The sequence below is a fragment of the Callospermophilus lateralis genome, chromosome Y (genome assembly GCF_048772815.1).
Source record: "Callospermophilus lateralis isolate mCalLat2 chromosome Y, mCalLat2.hap1, whole genome shotgun sequence".
Classification (NCBI taxonomy): domain Eukaryota; kingdom Metazoa; phylum Chordata; class Mammalia; order Rodentia; family Sciuridae; genus Callospermophilus; species Callospermophilus lateralis.
Genome location: NC_135326.1, coordinates 10,916,645 through 10,935,546, shown reverse-complemented (window position 1 = coordinate 10,935,546; position 18,902 = coordinate 10,916,645). Strand labels below are relative to the sequence as shown.

Below are 18,902 nucleotides of genomic sequence, written 5' to 3'. Positions count from 1 at the left end.
GATTATGGTGAAGGTCTCTAGAGAAGCTTAATTAAGATTCTTTGGTGGAGAAGGTAGTGCCACTATATTAGAAGATTAGACTGTGATGCTCCTTACCAAGCCTTTGGTCATGTAGTGTGTATTAAGAAAACCATCACACTATTTCCCCAGGGCTCCTGAGGAACTCTAACACAGAAAGAAAAAAAGCCTGGGTTTTTTGGAATATTCCACCTAAGTATTATTCATGGGGACAAAAGCTAAGTTGGATGTAGTTTTCTTAAAAAAATTCACTGGTAAAAAAGACCTTTCAGAAGAAAGAGACCATCTGCAATTGTGGAGAAAACACCTGCAGAGCTGCATCTGCTGATGTGGTCATCAGTGTGGTCCACACACACAGCAGCAGCAAACCCACAACCTGAGCTACGGGAGTGCTCGATGCTAGGATGCCTGCCTAGCATGCACAAGGCAGGTTTCGGTCCCCAGAACTGGGAAAAGAAAAGAGAAAGCAACTCAAATATAGGGCAAAATATATTTTGAGAAAGTGCCTCTCCATATAAAATACACAAATGACATTATTTTTCAATGCTCTTTAATGTGTCTACATACAATGCAACACATGAGACTTAGAACAAGCATAAGTGACAATACTGGGGTCCCAGAGTCATCAACAGATCAATAAGCAATCAAGGACAAAAAAGAGGCCAGCTGCAGGGTACACAGAAACATCCCTATGGTTCCAGCTCCCAGCCTCACCCCATCTCGAAAAATAACAATTAAAAACACTGTGGAGAAACTCAGTGGTAGAGCACTCCTGGGTAAAATGTGATTAAAGAAAGAGAGGAAGAAAGTTCAGAGGAGACATTTTACCAGTCTGTACCAAAGGCTGGAGTAGAGAGGCTTAAACTAACATTCACAATATGTAATGAAACATCAGACAGAAAAGACTTAAAACACATGAAAATGGAATCTAACAATAAAAAAGAGATTTAACCCAGAAAAACATGTTGCTTTCAAATCTTCATGATGATGCAATGCTCCTCTCCAACCCAGGGTGCATTTTTATTACCTCTGAATAGATAAAAAAAGAAATGAAGGCACCCAGTTTTCTCACACCTACAGTGGTTTTCTCAAAATAAATAAATAAAATGAAAATTTACTCAAGTCTGAACAAGTTCAAATGGATCTAAAACAAGCAAAGGTCCTCCACATTTCTACATACAGGGCTTTTCTCTAGTGTGATTTCCTAAATGCTGTTCAAAGGGACCTGGAAAGTTGAAAGTCTTACAACAATTTTTAAAGAGAGAAAATGATCTTCCCAGATGTGAATTCTTTACACCTTTGAAGAAAACTCTGAAAGTTGAATACTGCCCCACATGGCTTATCCTCAGCATTTTCTACAGTATGAATCCTTTCATACAACTGAACAAAACTAGAATAGCTGAAACCTTTATATTTCTTATTTGCATAGGATTTATTCTTTTTATTCCAAAAGAATCATCCCAGTCCTTAGTAAAATACTTAGAAAACTAGATTTCCCACATTTCTCACACTCACAGGGCTTCTCTCTGTGAGTGTTTTCATATATGAGAAAGAAAACAGGACTGAATGGGAAGCTAGCAGGATGTAGCAAATCCCCCACATTCAGAGGGTTTGTTTTTCAATGTGAGTGAAAGGGCTTTGAAAGCAACAGGGAAAATGGAATGATTTGTGATATTTTTCACATTTGAAGAGTTATTGAGTCCAATGTGGTGGTGTATGCCTTTAATCCCTGAGACTTGAGAGGCTGATTCTAAAGGATCAATGTTGGAGGCTAGCCTCATCACCTTAGGAAGACCCTAAGAAATGCAGCAAGTCCCTGTCTCAAAATAAAATGTAATAAAGAACTAGAATATAGCTCAGTGGTAGACCACCACCAGAAAATCCCCAGTCTCTCTTTCTCTCTCTCTCTCTCTCATGCACACACACACACACACACAAACACACAAACATATATTTTCAGAAGTGTGAGCAATTTCTTGTGTTTGAGGATAACATGAAATATTGATTTACCATATTTCATATTCAAAGGATTTTTCTCCAGTAAACTTTTTACATGTATATGAGTGAAACAGTAATAACAGAAGAGTTTACCAATTGTTTTCATGCATACAATTTCTCTGTAGTATGTGTTCTTTCACGTATGTGAAACAGACAGGATGTGGCAAAGTCTTTTCCACATTGTTGACATTCATAGGGGATGTATTCTTCCATGTTTGTGAAGCTGATGGGATGTAGCAAAGGCTTTGCCACACTGCTTACATTCATAGGGCTTCTCTCCAGTATGAGTTTTTTCATGTGAGTGTAGCTGACTAGACTGAGCAAACGCTTTTCCACACTGCTTACATTCATAGGGCTTCTCTCCAGTATGAGTTCTTTTATGTATGTGAAGGTCACTGGATCTAGCAAAGGCTTTGCCACAATGTTTACACTCATAGGGCTTCTCTCCAGTATGTGTTCTTCCATGTATTTGAAGGTCACTGGATCTAGCAAAGCCTTTGCCACACTGTTTACATGCATAGGGCTTCTGTCCAGTATGAATTTGTTCATGTGAGTGAAGGTGAGAGGACTGAGTAAAGGCTTTGCCACACTGCTTACACTCATAGGGCTTCTCTCCAGTATGAGTTCGTTCATGTCTGTGAAGGTCACCAGATTTAGCAAAGGCTTTGCCACACTGCTTACATTTATAGGGCTTCTCTCCAGTATGTACTCTTCCATGAATTTGAAGGTTACTGGACATAGCAAAGGCTTTGCCACACTGCTTACATTCATAGGGCTTCTCTCCAGTATGAGTTTGTTCATGTGAGTGAAGGTGAGATGACTGAGTGAAGGCTTTCCCACACTGCTTACATTCATAGGGCTTCTCTCCAGTATGAGTTCGTTCATGTATCTTAAGGCAAGAGGCAGTAGTGAAGGCTTTTCCACATTGTTGACATTCATAGGGCTTTTCTCTGGTATGTATACTTCCATGGTTATAAAGCTGATGGTATGTAGCTAAGGCTTTGCCACACTGCTTACATTTATAGGGCTTCTCTCCAGTATGTGTTCTCTGATGTATTCTAAATAAACTGGGATAAGCACAGTCTTTCCCACATACCTTACATTTGAAACGTGCATTCCCCGTGTGTGTGATCTTGTGCCTTTGAAGACTTGTGTGTGAAATAAAGGATTGACCACCTTGTTTACATTCACAGAGTTTCTCTCCAGAATAAGTTCTTTCATGCCTTCTAAATAAAGAGGAGAAATAAAAGGCTTTCCCACATACCTTACATTGAAAAGGTTTACATTCACTGTGTGTTCTCATGTGTCTTTGAACACCTAGGAGAAAAGAAGGGGCTTCACCATATTGTTGACATTCATCAGGTTGCCACCCAGTATGAGTTTCTTCATGTCTTTGAATGTCACTGGAACAACTGATGACTTTCCCATGTACTATACTTTCATATGGTCCATCTTCAGTTTGTGTTAACATTTGTGTGTGAACACTTTTGGGAGAAAAAAGAGATTTCCAAAATTTTTTAAATTCACATGGCTTCTCTACACATTCCTCATCCTTGTAGTATTTGTGTCCAAAGTGAGATGTGATGTCCCTATTAAGGAATGAAGGACATATGAACTCTTTGGCACATTTAATAAAGTCACATGGATTTACTTTATTAAAATTTTTCTTTGTTCAATTAAGAATTGGAATCAATTTGAAGGTTTCCCCACACTATTTTGTGCCTTTGAAGTTTACCATATAACTTCTTTGAAGAAGAAGTGACCGGCACATAATCGATGCTTGATTCATTCACAATTTGCTATTTATTTATAGATCCTTACATTACTACCAACATCAGGTAAAGGCTAGGTTTTCTGACTTGCTCAACTTGCCTGAAAATAATGAGATTGAAAGGAAACAATCCTTTTCAATACAGCTTTTCTATGGCTATTATCCAAATAGTGATATTCTCATATGCAATTTCATAGTATGGTTTGAATGTCAAATACTTTGAAAATACTGAATATCTGTTAGAGTTAAGTATATATTTCTGGTAAAAACATTATAAGAATAAATACTTCTCAAATTATGAATACTTCATTGGTTGATTTGCTTTAAATATTATATGACAGTTCTCAGATTCCCTCACGAATTCCTCTTGTGAGTACAGTTACCTTATATTGCTCCCAGAGTTTTCAATCTGATCTTCAGTGATTTTGTCTTCCCACTTGTTTTCTTAAATGGAAGAACAGAACAATCTTTATGAATATTTAGGAGCTAGAAATGCTTTGCCAAATCGTAGGTGCCATTTATGCTGCAATAATTCAAGAACTGATTCCCTTTTAACCTTCTACATAAATGAACAAAATAACATGAGTTCTCTATTTGACTAATTTTAGAAACATCATTATTACCTATAGAAGCCAGGTTTCTGAAGACTTCTAACATCACATCCCTGTAAAGGTTCCTCTGGGAAGGATCCAGCAAAGCCCACTCCTCCTGGGTGAAGTTCACAGCCACATCATCAAAGGTCACTGAGATCTAAAATATTCCACCAAATGTATAGTGGAGGCCAGGAGAGATTGACAGCATGAGAAATCTATACTCAACATGCATGATGTTCACATGATTCCCTAGCCTCTCAATTAATTCCATGATTTGGTCCATCAAATCTTTACTGCACTCAACTTCTTCCAGCCATTTCAACACTAGAAATTCACTACTCAGAAGGCAAACATCATAATGATTTATACCCTTTCTTTGGTGAGTTCACAGGAAGTAAGACAGGCTCCCAGATCACTCCAAACTTCTTTATTGGTTGCACCTCTATTACATTTCCTAGAAATGTCCTGTGTGGTACAGAGCTAATATAAGGACTTCTGATAGTACTTATCTTAAGAAAAGAAAGGTGATGAGAAGGAAATTGCAGGAATCATGAAACTAGGCATTTGAGATAGATTCTGCCAACCACATTGGCTCCCTGTACCTACAAAGTTAATATAGACAACATGGTAATACTGATGTGTTGTTTCCTCTGAAAGTCTATTGTTCCATACTTAAAGAAATGCCTAGAACCCACCCTAACCCACAACCTCTGGGCATGGGGTCACTAAGGAGATTCCTTCCTAGACAACATTTAGACAACCTTTCACACAGGTTGTCACAATGCATTAGCTGGAGATAGAGCTCATCCTGTGTGATTACACTGAGAACAACTAGAAGTTTGCAGGTGCTTTACTCCAGAACAAATTTAGTCAACTAGCTTACTATTAAATCACCAAAACAAACATGAGTTCTCTATTTGATTAATTTAATTTATTTATTAATAAACACAATAACTTTATAATTCCCTGTGGTTACTGTCAAACCAGAATGGGGTAAGTGAAAGATGGCACATGTGTTAGAAATAACTCAATGACCCAAAACTGTCACCTGGTCCAAACAACAGCCTTACAATAACTCTCAAACAATCTTCTTAATAAACAGCAGGCACTACTTTTCTAAGTCTCATGGGAACAATGAATGTCTAAAGACTGGCAAACTCTTCTTAACAGCAGCCGGTTCACTACCACAATGTACAATCATGAGACACATACCAATGTTCTGCTCAAGGACATTTTGATCAACATTGGGCCACATGTGCAATGGTTGTCTGTTGTGAAAGAGATTCATGGTTCCTCCAGCAATGGTGGTGCAAACAAACCTAAGGCAGAAGCTCTTCCAGAGTGTGGTAAAGCAACAAGTTTGTATCCCAGATTCCTGAACTATCCCACACAGTCTGGGTGTGAAACAGGCCACCATTCACATCTGTAAGCATGCTATGATGTCTGCACAGTGATGGAAAAGGCAAAAAGAAAATGTCCTGCCACTGACACAGAACCATACTCAAGGACTGAAAACATACAGAACCACCCAAAACAATGAAGAATCCACAATTATACTCAGAGACATCAGCCTGACTCTGTCAGGACAATGATGCACGCTGGAGGGCTTCATGGGCCTTTAACTGAAGGGGAAGCACACTGAGGTCTCAGGGTCACAGCAACACTGCACAGGAAATAAACAACACCCCTACAAGTGCACCACCAGTAAAATCCCACCTATGCTCAAAGATCATGAGAGCTAAAGCAGAAATAAAATCAGGAGCAGCTGAAAAGCCTCCAGGGAAGGGGACGTGAAACACAAGGCTCTAAATAGACACATATTGAAGCAGTGACTAAGGAGAAAAGGTGACCATTTTGAAGGAAAAAAACGTAAAAGTCCATTATAGGAAATTCATAGGGAACACTAGAGGTGGTGCTCTATTGGTATCTCAGTCATTGAACGCACATTTCTGAAAAGAGCTAAAAGCAATCATTGAAACTGCCGCTTCAAAAAACCAGAGAAAGAAGGGCAAGAAAAACCTAAATTAACCACAGGAAGGTGTTGATGAAACCGCAACCAGGAAATCCGCAGTTTACAAAACCAAGTTCTTCATGAACATCAGCATCAATGATAAACTGACATAAGGCTAAGAATACAGAGGACCGGGACTGGGGTTGTGGCTCAGTGGAATAGTGCTTGCCTAGTGCTTGCCAGCAACTGGGTTCAATCTTCACTGACACATAAAAAGAAAGAAATAAAAGTGAAAAATATACAATAACATTAAAGAAAAAAGCAAAGAGGACTGAAAACCTGCTATCAGATTTAAAAGTGTCATCGTCAACCATGCATTGGGACTTCAAGATTATCATAAACATGCTTGACACAAATTAGACAACTTGCAGAAACAGGACCATTTCTTTGAGAGAGACAATCTTCTACAACTTACAGACTAGGGATCAGTCCATGGCTGCTAAAAAAAAAAAAAAAGACTCAATAACTAATTACTTCCCAAAAAGGCAAGGAAAGGCTCTGACATCTCAAACAGGTGTTCATGAGACACTTAAGAACTGCCACCAATTTTCTACATTTTTTCCAGAACATAGAAGCTGAGTTAACACCTCCTAATTCTTTCTGAGGCATAAGTTACCATATTATCCAAATTAAATAGATAAAGGAAAGTATTAAATAGAAAAGAAAACTATGAATGATGCTCATAATCATAAATGGAAAATTTAAACATAAATGCAAAAAACTGTACAATTAAAATCATCACACTCCAGGTGTCTATGCAAATGATGGGAAAATTATGGGCACAGGAACTCTCACTGGAGTGACTACAGAAGCCATATCCAGAACTGCCCAAAGCTAGATGCAAGAAGATACACTTTTCAATACTGAAAGGACAAGATGCAGTTTAACGACCCCAATGAACATCATCCAGACAATGAGCTCTGTAGCCTGGAAAGATACAGCACCCTTATAGGCAGACTGGTAAGTGAGAGAAGCCAGTTTCAAATGGCCAAGTGCAGTAAGATTCCAAGTCAAGAACATTCTGGAAAAGACAACATTATAGATGCACTAGCAGAACTGATGGGTGCCAGGGACTCTGGGAGCAGAGAGAGGGGGATGAATGAGGAGGAGTGATGAACAGGGGGAACCCAGGATTCCCAGAGCAGTAAAACTCTTCTGTATGACATTATCTTGTAAACTACGTGACACACACAATCACATCACACAGAGGAGGAACCCTAAGGTAAAGGATGAACTTTGGCTTATCATAACATGTTGCTTCATCCATTCTCTTTATCAAATGTTCAACACTGATTTAGTAACTAACAAACACCCTACACCAATGCAATATGTTGAAAAGAGTGGAGACTATCGGCTGGAGAGAAGGGGTATTCCATACCATGAGTAATGGCACATTTAATTGTCATCTTGATTGGATTAAAAAATACTGATGATTAATGAGATTCTGTGTATGTCCATGAGGGTGTGTCTACAAATGATTGGCATGTGGCATAGTGAGCCAAACTGGCAAACCTTTTTAAGCTAGGCAGCAGCATCCAATAGGACTGTGTCTTGGGTGGAACAAAAGTTGGAAGAAGAAGGAAGTAGCAGCAGATCAAGCTCCTTTCTTCTCCAATGAGTTCTTTTTTTTTAATATTTATTTTTTAGTTATCGGCCGGCACAACATCTTTGTTTGTACGTGGTGCTGAGAATCGAACCCGGGCCGCACGCATACCAGGCGAGCGCGCTACCACTTGAGTCACATCCCCAGCCCCAATCCAATGAGTTCTTGATTGCTACTGCAATGGCCTGAGAATATTATACTCTGCTTCTTCACTCTCCCAAAGTGGAGTCTGCCAGTGATTCTCCAAGGAGTTTCCAGAAACTTTGGTCTGGACCAGGGCAGCACCACTGATCCCTTTTGTTCTGCCTCTTGGACTCTGCAGCAACTACTCCTAAAACTCTTCAGCTGCAGATGGCCACTGTGGACATCCAGTTTTGTGTCAAGTAGGCCAATCTAATAAGTCCCCTCTTATAATCAAACTTCCTCTTAATGCTGTTCCTCTAGAGAACACTGACTAATTAACTATGTAAGCCAAAAATTGCTCTGAAAAACAAAGTCTAACTAATAAAGAAGTAAATAAACTACCAAGCCATGAAGTTTTACAAATATATACATAAGAAATAATAGTATATGCTAAATAGCATTTTCATAATAATGCAAAAATAAAGCAAAGAGTCATAGGTACAAATTTCAAAACTATGGACAAAAGCAAGGAAACTGATTTTCAATACTATTTCCATCTGGAGATAAATTGGATGATAAGTCTTCAAAAGTCATTCCAGGGGCTGGGGTTGTGGCTCAACAGTAGAGCACTCGACTCTCACGTGCAAGACTTTGGGTTCAATCCTCAGTACCACATAAAAATGAATAACTAAAATAAAGGTATTGTGTCCAACTACAAATACAAAATAAATATTTTTTTAAAAAGTCATTACAACTGCTGGTGTGGTGGTGTGCACCTGTAATTTCAGTCACTAGGGAGGTCAAGGCAGAGAAATGGCAAGTTGGAGGCCAGTCTCAGCAACTTAGCAAGATTCTCAGAAATTCAGAGAGACTGGTCTTCATCAAAAATTCAAAGGGGGTCTGGGATTGTAGTTGAGTGCCAGAGCACTTGCTAGCATGTTCGAGGTACTGGATATGTTCCTCAGCACCACAGAAAAAGTAAACAAACAAAATGAATGTATTTTGTTTATCTACAACTATACAAAATATAAAAAAAAGAAAAGAAAAAGAAATAATAAATACATAAGAAGAAGGTCTGAGAATGTGCTCAGTGGTCAAGTGCCTGTAGGTTTATTCCCCACTATAACACCTGCACACCTCCAGAACTTTGCTCACAAATTGAAATTCATTTCTGGAGGAGAACTAAGCATGAGCAAGTCCATGGCATCAATCCCCAGCACTCAATAAGAAAGCAAATAAATAAACAACAGTCTACAATACTAATTCTCTTGCGCTGGAGAGTAGCTCAGTATTTGAAAACTTCCCAAGCATGTATGTGAACCTCAGATCAATCTCCAGCAGTCCACACACACACACACACACACACACACACACACACAGAAAAAAACCTAAAATACACATAATGAGAGATAAAAATGATTATAATACAAAAGGTACACAATTAGAGGCATAAATTACAACAAAATCAATGGAAAGACAACACACTTTCTCACAAAGGAGATTCAATGTTCCCATAATCTACACTCTCTAAAAACACACTGAGCATTTCAGTAAATTCTGTGAAATTTAGGGCATGGTTTACTGTATTTTGGGGGTAAACATAAGAAAAACTACATCTAAAATGGAAATAGGAGGGTTGGGATTCTGGCTCAGCAGTAGAGTGCTCGCCTAGCACATGAGAGGCCCTAGGTTTGATCCTCAGCACCACATATAAATAAATAAATAGGTATTGTGTCCAACTATAGCAACAACAAAAAATACTTTTCAAAAAATTGAAAATAATAGACTGTATCTAAGACCAGCCAAAATGTTGTACAGGACAGACAGAGTAGAGAGAGCATTTATGTTGCACCCAAATTTCATAAGCTAAAAGGCCTGCTCCCAAAGGAGTGGCCCTAGGAGGAGGCACTTAGGAGGGAACAGGAATCAGGTGACATAGTGGGAGTGCTCTTGAGGGGATCAGCACCCTGAGGGGATCAGCACCCTTATTTAGACAGATGTATCGCTCCTTTCCAGAAAAAAGTGCCATTTACTATTTCACTGATATTCAGTGATTAAATGATCATAATTTTGTATTTCAGGTATTGCCAAAATTGTCCTTAAAATTTACAATGAAGATGGGAGTGATGGTGCACAGCTGTAACCCCAGCAGTTCAGGAGTCTGAGACCCTTGGCTATGTAGCAAGACTCTGTCTCAAAACAAAGAATCAAAAAAGGGGCTGGTGTTTAAGCACTTCTGGGCTCCATTCCTGATACCAAAAAACCACACAGTTGACAGGAACCTGTCAAGTCCAGACAACAACAGTGAAAAACTGGCATCCATTGTCAAATTTATCACCTTGTGAAGGACAGGTATTAGTTTTTATGAAATCACATTCATAAATTTATCCACCACTATTTTTCAGCAATAATGCGAGACAAAGTTTCTCTGTATCTTATGTGGCATTTTGGAATCTAGAGTTGGATTTCAATTTGAAAGACAAGATTGAATCTTTACAAACTTTCTATGCACACTCAGGAATAGCAAAAGATAAATTAGGTAATTAGGAGTTTTCTTTTCTTTCTTTCTTTTTTTTTTTTTTGGTTTGGTTCCCCTGAGATTAAACCCAGGGATATTTTACTACTAAGCCACATCCCCAGTCATTTTTATATGTTATTTTGAGATGCAGTCTCATCAGGTTGTGTAAGGCCCAGCTAAGTTGCTAAGGCTGTCGTCAAATTTGCAACACTCCTGTCTCAGCCTCTGGAGCAGGAAAGATCACATTTGTGCCCCAGTGTACCTGGCTGTAAGTTGTGGATTTTAACACTGGATATATAACTAGACTTTAAAATCCACTTCTTTCTTGCTTCCTTAATAATAGTCCATCCCATTTGGCTCTGTTTGTATGTGGTGCTGAGGATCGAACCCGGGCCGCACACATGCCAGGCGAGTGCGCTACCGCTTGAGCCACATTCCCAGGCCCTTCCCATTTGGCTCTGAATAAATAAACCTGGGCATCAGAAAAGTGAGCACATCATTTCAAAGTGATACACAGAAAGCTTTGGTGCTGAGGGAGCACACATGTGTCAGGCTCAAGGGGCAGGGAAGGTCCCTGAGAGCCGGGACATGCTCCCTCCTGGTCTTGCTCACTGAAAGCCTCCAGGATCACCCTCCCAGGGACCTGGACCATGATTCGAGTCTATGAGGCTTTTCAGGTTTGCACAGCTCTGCACTGGGGTGGGTGGTCCTTATGCTCTGGGAGAGGCTTTGCTCTTTCACACTGTGAGAGAATGAAAGCGCAGGAGTCACTGCTGACCTGGCCCCTCAGCACCAGCATCCACAGGCTGACTGTCCAACTTTCTCCAAGGAATTGGAATAGGGCTTGGGGAAAACAAGGTCCCAAGAAGTTAGCTGTCTAGATGAAGCTTGTTTCAGGAGATTCCTTAGTGCCAAGACCTCAGCTGATCCCCCAAGAGGCTGTACCTCAAAACATTGGCTGTCCTCTAAGAGGAGCTGACCTAGGGCCTAAAATTCCTTGTACCATGCAGGGCACAGGACAGCTGTGGGCACATGGTGGCAGCCCCAAGAAAGGATAGTGGCTGAGAACATAGGACTCTCTGAGGTGTCCAAAGAAAACCTGGCTGAGAAAATCAGATTTGGTGTCTACACCTAAGAAAGATAAAAATGAAACCAGAATTTTTACAGGTGTGAACTGAAGTTCTCTATGAACTTGCACTATATCAATGAACCTTCAGACCACCTGACTTCGGGGAACTAGACCACCATGAGGGTATAAGACAGGGTTCTGTATGGTTGGCAACAATTATCTTGGGCTCTCTAAGGGTCTTTCAAAGCCAATTACCTTAATTTCTGTATTATTCAAAAATTCTCCAAACAAATGAATTTCTCAGAATATATTACCAACCTTACCCGACATATAACCACCATTTTCCAAAGCTAACAATGTAATAAGGGACCGCCAGAAGAAATTTCCCCTTTTTTACTGTAGCCACCCATCTGATGATCCGACCAATGCACTTGGTTCATGTATTCATGCATAACTTTCTTTTAAAAATGTTCTTGTCAGTCATGCACAGTGAGGCACAACTTTAATCCCAGCAGATTGAGAGACTGAGTCAGGAGGATTGCTAAATTCAAACCCAGCCTCAGCAACTTAGTGAGGTCCTAAGGAATGTAGAGAGATCATGTCTCAAAGTAAAACATAATATGGGTTGCGGATCTGGCTCAATGATTAAGTACTTCTGGGTTCAATCCCTGTTATTAAAAAAATGTAATTTCTTCCAGAATGGGACACATATATCATTCAGGATAAATTGAATCCATGTTCCTGAGGATGGTCATTAATATTTGGGTCAAAATAAGCTATTTCCCTCAGGTATGGTGGCCAGTGCCTTTAATTCCAACAGCTTGAGAAGCTGAGGCAGGAGAATCAGAAGTTCCAGGCGAGAATAGACAACATAGCCAGGTCCTGTCTGAAAATAAAATTTTAAAGGGCTGGAGATGAAGGACAAGAGAATAAATCAGACATTATTATCCTATTTGACTACATGACCATGTGAACAGACATTAGGAAAAATCAGAAAAAGGGGAAGTTACACTCTATTTATGTATGATGTGTCAAAATGCATTTTACTCTCATGTAGAAGCAATAAAAGGCAAGTAAAACAAATACCTTCTGCCAAAAACAAACAAACAAAAAAGGGCTGAGGATGTAGCTTAAGATTCAATATCCCTAGTACCAATAATCCACTGCCTTATTTCACTTAGAGCAGCTATCTTACCAGAACACAAAATGTGCCAAGTGACTATTCTTTCCCCTCAAGTATGATATTCAGAAACAGAAAAAAAGTGTTATGCTTGCTAGAGATAGTGGCACATGCCTGTAATCCTAGAGACTCAGGAGGCTGAGGCAGGATGATCATAAGTTGGAGGAAAATGTCCAAAACAAGTGGTAGACACCTCTTTGTTTAAAAAAGGGGGTGGGGTGGGGGGGGTTCCTGAGGATTTTACTGACAAAGCTTCTCTAGTTTTGATCCCCCATATAAAAAGAAAATATTCCTTGCAATACTTCACTAGAGGAAAAGTGAAATTTAATAGACTGTTCATTTACAACACAGGAAGAGGTACAGACATTTGAGAGTGATGGGAAGTGGAGAGGAACATGGCATTTTAGAAGGCAGCAGGCAACTGCAAATGAAGCACCTACAGCAGCCTTCAGAGACTCTGAACAGGGAAAAGGAAAGTGGATTTGGGATCCTGCTTCCTGCACATTTGGAAGAATGGGGGCGGGCCACCAGCAGGGAGGGGAGGGGAAGGGAAGCTGGAGAACTGAGCAGCCCATTCAACAATGGAAGCCACAGGATGGAGCCCAGGGCCACCTGCCAGCGAGAATTGGGCCTCCTGCTCTGAGCTGACCTCAGGGACCAGCCCACCCCTCAGGCCCAGGGAGCAGAAGCCCAGGGCCAAACACCATGGAGGACTAGGCCGCACCCTCTGAAGCAACACCCAGCTCACCCGCGGGACCAGTGGACAGAGGCTTAGGGTCAGCCGCCAGGAGGTGACTTCAAGGTTCTACCTTCCAGCCCAACCCCCAGGACCAAAGGACAAAGACCCAGGGCAACCTCCAGAGGCGACTCCCCCACGCTCTGCAGCTCACCCGTCTGCGGGGCCCTAAGGCAGGTGCTGACGGCCTGGAAACTTCAGTCCTTGTCACAAACTCACCATTTTTGTCTTCCTTGGGGACCTGGTGTTCTCGAGGAACCTCCAGGCACCAGAGATCTCGGGGACACAGGCGAATCAGAGTAACCTAAGCCTTCTGAGTAGCGCACGTGGGGACCGGAAAGGAAGGGGCGGAATTGGTGAGAAAGGAAAAGCCCAAGAGACTGCAAAAGCCCGCCCTTCCCCTCTGTTCAGGAATCGGATTGGACAGTTCCACCCTAATGGGCCGCCTCCAGGAACGCCTCTGCCTTATGACTGACAGCTAATGGTATCCAATCACTTCCTAAAATTCCCTAGAGTGACAGATCCTTGGTCCCAGCCCATTTCAGGTGGAGTGTCTCTGCTGGGCTGGAAAAAAATCCCAGTTAGAAGCCTTTGCTTGGAACTTGGTAAGGATGGGATTGAGCTATGGCTCTGGGAGACTGCCTTCCCAGCATGGGTGATGTCCTGGGTGTGAACTCCACCACAGAAACAAAGAACAATTTTTTAAAAAGTTATTTAAGGAGGCTGAGGCAGGAGGAGCCCAAGGTTCAGGTCAGGATCTACAGTGTTACCCGTATTTACTGTGAAGGGTCCTTGCTTCCCCAAATGCTGAAGTATAACACCAGAGAAGCACGTGGAGAGTGCAAAGTGCAAGGCTTAATTAAGGGAGAGCAGATGGGGCTGGGGATGTGGCTCAAGCGGTAGCGCGCTCGCCTGGCATGCGTGCGGCCCGGGTTCGGTCCTCAGCACCACATACAGACAAAGATGTTGTGTCCGCCAAGAACTGAAAAATAAATATTAAAATTCTCTATATCTCTCTCTCCCTCCCTCCCTTCATCTCTCACTCTCTCTTTAAAAAAAAAAAAAAAAAAAAAAGGGAGAGCAGAAAAGATTCACCCCACCCCCCAGGAAGAAGGGGACTCCAAAGGAGAAATTCTTGGAAAACAGAGGTCTTCTCTCTTTTATATCTAAGGTCATCTTTTGTCCTCCCATATTCCTGTCCTTTATTTCTCTTTATTGTGCATGTGATGGGGTTGAAGGTGGAAGAACAAAGGGTGGGAAACTGGTGGACTGATGGGGCAGGGAGCAGAAACCAGGGCAGGAACAGCCTAGGGTGGTTTGATTAGCATCTCCCTGTTTCACTGGGAGCTACTTCATTAACCCTTATTTAGGACCTGCCCAGGGTCATGGTGAAGTGGCACCCTCTTTCTCGACAGAAAAGCCCTCTTCCCCATGGCTGATTTTAGGACTGTCACCAAAAGAGTCCATTGTAGATAAATTTTCTATTTTTATGTCACCCTGTTTACTTGGCCACTGGCAGAGAAGATACCAGCACTGGAGGTGCTGACACCCCCTTACTAGTTATCACAAATGCATCCAGTATAGTACTTTGAAGAAGTGTGCAAACAAGGCCTCTGGCCTTGAGCTGGGCTTCACAGAGATGTCTACATTTTTAAGATAAGTTACAACTGGGCTCCATGGTAACAGCTGGCAGGGGGAGGGAAGAAAGGGGAGAAGCAGCTCTCCCCTTCTCAGGTGTTGTCCTTGAAGAGTTAACTTGCCCAGAACAGTGAGAGAAAAAGCTGCTTTTATGTGAAGTTCTGTGAATTTCTGAGCCACTGTCCTTACAGGCTGGGTATAAAACTCTGAAACTCCCTGAACTCAGGTTCAGGGGATTGATTGATTACAGCAAAGGCTGTAACCTCTGAACCTGGCTGCATCAAAATAAAACTGTTTCCTGCTATCTTTGGTGCTTTGCCTCATTTGTCTCTACAACAATGGGACATTAATATTTCAATATCTCAGGTGTCTTTCTGGTTTTCCCAGGCTCAGATTAGACTCCATTTTCTTTATGGTTTCTATTGGACCACATTACCCTACCTACATAGACTCTTCTCTTTAAATCTGGCTTCACAAACAGTGTAATCCTATCTGAAAATAAAATAAAAGGGTTGGAGATCTAGCTCAGGGATCGAGCCCCACAGGGAATATACAACAGAACCTCAAAGAAAAAGATACCTATGTACATATATAGTATCACCTGGTGTGACCTCAGACAACTTAGCAAGACCAGTCACAAAATTTTTAAAACAATATTTAAAGATGTCACATATATCACACATGTGTGATATCTAAACATAAAAACAGTTTGACAATTATTTCTGTAATTCTCATCACCTTCTGCCCCCTGATCATTTGAGGAGATAGCCTGAGCTAAGAAAGAAAGCAATCGGTGTTGGTGATTTGGCCCAGTGTTCTCTCCCCAGAAGAACAGGGGAAAATGGGGAAGGGGAGTCAATCCTCTAAGGCAGCAATGTGCACTGGAAATAAAATGGCTGCCTTGTGCTTAATGTCCATGTTCTACATTCCACTATTAGGGGAGTTTTAGGAAGTGACCTGACTCTTGTGATCCCATGCTGTTTACCTCAAAACCAAACAGAAAATTTCATGATGAAAAGCAGGAAAGGAACTTTGATCAGTGAAGCTACACCAGGAAGACAAGGGCACCGTGTCCTTCACCCTCTCTTCAGGGGCTGTCTAGGACTCTCATGTTTATAGAAAGGGTAATCAGTCATTGGCATGTGTGTAGAGGGCACACTGTATGTAGGTTTGGTGTCATCAGTGGCTTCAGGCATCTGTGGGTCTCATAAAATGTCTGTGAGCTCATGGTCATGTGCCCCCTTGACACACTTCACCCCATTGATTGCATGTTATGCTCAAATTCAGGACCCCCAAAAGACCACAGAGTGTAAGATCCCTGTAAGCAGCAAAGAGGTATTTATTGTGAACTAGCTAAGTCCTCCATGTGCACACAGCAACTGGTGAAGCTGAGAGGCATGGAACTCAGGGTTTGCAGCCCTTTTATACATTCTTTGGGGAAGCAAGGGACTTCACATGCATCATAGCATCTCTTACCAAATCATCGCACACCACGGGAAAATCATGAAACAACTCTAAAACGTGATTAGCACATTCACTGGTGGGAACAATTGGGTAGGGGTGATTGGCTAGTACAAGAGGGGGATTCCTTTGAACTGACTGGTTTAAGCCAAGAAGGGTGTTTCTGATGAACTATGGGGTTTCCCAAAATGTTATGAACCTCCATACACTACTGGGAGGATCATCCAGCATCCCAGATATTTTCCCTGTCTCATGCTAATAGGTGGCTGCTAGGAGGTTGCTATGGGTCCCCACCTAGCCCGACTAAGTCTGGGACACCTAGCACAGCAGATCTCTCCTGTTATTTGTAGATAAACAACTCAGCAGGGTGGGAGGGTTGGTATGTGCCTAGGAGTGCTCTGTGGGTATTTGTAAGAACAAGGGTCACCCCCCAGCCCCCCCTTCCTTGGACAGACTTTGCTCTGAGGTAGAGGCTGGTTTTTCATGCACAGACTGACCTGAATTGACCTCTCAGGTAGGATCCCCTCCCTTGTGTTCTTTCCTTATCAGTGGTTCAGAGGCACCAACATTTTCAAGAAAAGCCACAAGCCCACCTGCTCCTGCCTGGTAAGCACCATATCCCTAGATGCTGACCCAGGGCTCTCACTTCCTGGGTTTCAACTGATAGTTACACCAGAAAGAAACAACAACCCTGCTCAGCTGGGCCCATGAAGCCTGCATATGAAACCCCACTTGGGGCACATGTGGCCTGTGGTGTTGATACCGCTGGTTACTGGAGAGGAGTTCTGCCCCCTCACATGTTGAAGTTTGAACATTAGAGAAGCAAGCCCAGGCAAGCACACAAAGCAGGGTTTATTCAAAAATGAGGAACATGGACTTCTCCCCAGGAGGAAGAAGGGAGCCATCCTGGTATCCTGGTATTCCCAGAAGCAAGGGGTTCAACCTTTTTTTTTTTTGTGAGTCCTAGGCTTCCTTTGTTCTCCATTCCTTTCCCCCTTATCTTTCTCCTTCCTGCCTTGGTGACTAGGCCCAGGAATGCTTGGTGAGATGGCACAAAGGTGACAAACAGGGGGGCTGAAGGGGGAAGGGCAGGATAGAGCAGACATGGACACATTAACAACCTTATAGCTCTCCGTAGAAAGGGGCAATTCCTGGGACAGGCTACCTTAGCAACAGGAAGGAGCAAGGGCAGGTTCTTGACAAGGGTGGAGCAAGGAGTGCTCTGAAGGAATTAATATTTCTGTCCCTCAGGGGACAGTCTCCAACTTCCCAGACTCACTCAAAATTGACTCCATTTTCCTGTCTATACTGACTGCCTGTCTCATTCTGGCTTCAGTATCTACCCCTGAAAAACCCGCCTCTGCCTAAGAGCAAAGCCTGTCCAAGAAAGGGAAAGAGCATTCCTAAGCACATTCCCACCCTGCTAAGTTGTTTATCTACAAATAACAGGAGAGATCTGCTGTGCCAGGTGTCCCTGACTCAGTCAGGCTAGGTGGGGATCCATAGCAGCCCCCTAACAGCCACCAGTCAGCATGAGACAGGGAAATACCTGGGATGCCAGATGACCCTCCCAGTAGTTTATGGTGTTGGGAAACCATGTAGTTCAGCAAGTACACCCCTCTTGGCTTAAACCAATCAGTTCAAATGAATACCCCTTTTCTATTGACCAATCACCCCTACCCAATTTGTTCCCGCCAGTGAATGTGCTAATCATGTTTTAGAGTTGTTATTTGATTTTCCCGCGGTGTGTGATGATTTGCTAAGGGATGCTGTGATGCATGTGAAGTCCCTGCCCTCTCCAAAGAATGTATAAAACTGCTGCAAACCCTGGGCTCGGGGCCTCTTAGCATCACCAGTTGCTGTGTGTGTGTGCCGAGGACTGAGCTAGCTCGCAACAAACACCTCTTTGCTGCTTACATTGATCTTGGGTCTCTGGTGTTCTTTTGGGGTTCCCGAATTCGAGCATAACACCCCTTCCTGGAAAGTAAATACAATTGTATTCTTTACTCTTAACTTGACTTGGTTAAGTCTTTCACATCCTGCACAGTAACCCAAAGTCATTCCACCTACCAATATTACCCATGGACACTGGGCAGGGGGCTAACATATGCACAGTCATATTCCCAAAAGTGTGGGATTCTGGCCACATACCAGTTGGGGGATGAGAACTCAACTGCAGGGGC

General features: G+C 42.2%; 1 pseudogene; it reads right to left on the bottom strand.

The window, feature by feature from the left end:
- Positions 1-2,206: 2,206 nt before the first annotated feature.
- Positions 2,207-5,613, bottom strand: LOC143639731 (uncharacterized; annotated as a pseudogene).
- Positions 5,614-18,902: the final 13,289 nt, after the last annotated feature.